The following is a 1,058-nucleotide window of genomic DNA, read 5'->3' as shown; positions in this document are numbered from 1 at the left end:
TGTTTGGTTTAGGAGCTCTAGTAGCATAGTGCTAAGGCACTTGACTGCTAACCAGAAGGCTGGCGGTTCAAATCCACCAGCCACTCCTTGGAAGGAAAATGGAGCAATCTACTTCCATAGTGATACTGCCTCGGAAACCCAATGAGGGGTCGCTATGAGTCGAGTCCAACTCGATGGCACATAACAACAACTGTTTGGTTTAAAGAAGGCTTCAGGGGATATTCTTGGTTTAAGGTTTAAAGATGATCTCAGGGCAATAGTTTCAGGGGTTCATCCAGCCTCCATGACTATATTATGCCTAGATTCTATGAGAATTTGAAATTCTGTTCTGTGCTTCTGCCCTTTTGATCAGGATTCTTCTATAGAGTTTTCAATCAAAATGTTAAGTAATGATAGCCAGGCACTATCCAGTGTTGTCTTATGGCAGAGGAGGCAGTTCATGGAGTGATCAGCTACACATTCTGTTTCCTTCTATTCCTAACTCTCCTTCCTCTGTTGTTCCAGTCAAATAGAGACTGATTGTTGTGCTGTTTTCCAAGTGTTTTTAATAATCATGTATTTTACAACAGAAAAGAACTTTAAAAATCAGCTTATGTATTTTTCCTTATAGATAATATGTGTGCATTCTATAGAAATATTAAAATCATTCATAATTATCCCTGTTAACATTTTGGTATGTATTTTCCTCCACATGGGATCATACTGCATGTAGAGTTTTGCAATCAATTTCTATGTGTCGCAGTTGGTCATCTTAATAAATAGAATTCTATAATACTATTTATAATGGTTGTAGAATATCTATTATATGAATGTGTGCCTGTTTTAGATATTGCGCTGTAGTAATGACTGCTGGTATGGCTTTTCTAGCCATAAGTCTTTGTAAACTCTGTTGAATTTGCTGTGAGCAACTGAGGAGCTCCTGATTGTAAAAGTTATCCACCTGGGGTATTTCTGTTGGGTGCAACACAAAGCAATGTTCTGGGAGGTTCTTGCTTTCTCTCAGGTGCTTAGAATTCTGATGTTATGATTGGTTAGTTTGGCCACTCTGCCAGGCTCAA

At 38.5% G+C, this 1,058-nt stretch overlaps 1 protein-coding gene across 1 annotated transcript in view; it reads left to right on the top strand.

Annotated features, from left to right (window-relative positions):
- Positions 1-1,058, top strand: part of RPA2 (replication protein A2) — a 16,726-nt gene that overhangs the window by 6,010 nt on the left and 9,658 nt on the right. The gene's annotated exons all lie outside the window — the stretch shown is intronic.

Source organism: Orycteropus afer, unplaced genomic scaffold, assembly GCF_000298275.1.
Source record: "Orycteropus afer afer isolate SDZICR_OR568_19922 unplaced genomic scaffold, OryAfe1.0 scaffold00031, whole genome shotgun sequence".
Lineage (NCBI taxonomy): Eukaryota > Metazoa > Chordata > Mammalia > Tubulidentata > Orycteropodidae > Orycteropus > Orycteropus afer.
Note: the sequence above shows the minus strand (reverse complement) of the source record. Positions and strands in the feature narration are given on the sequence as shown.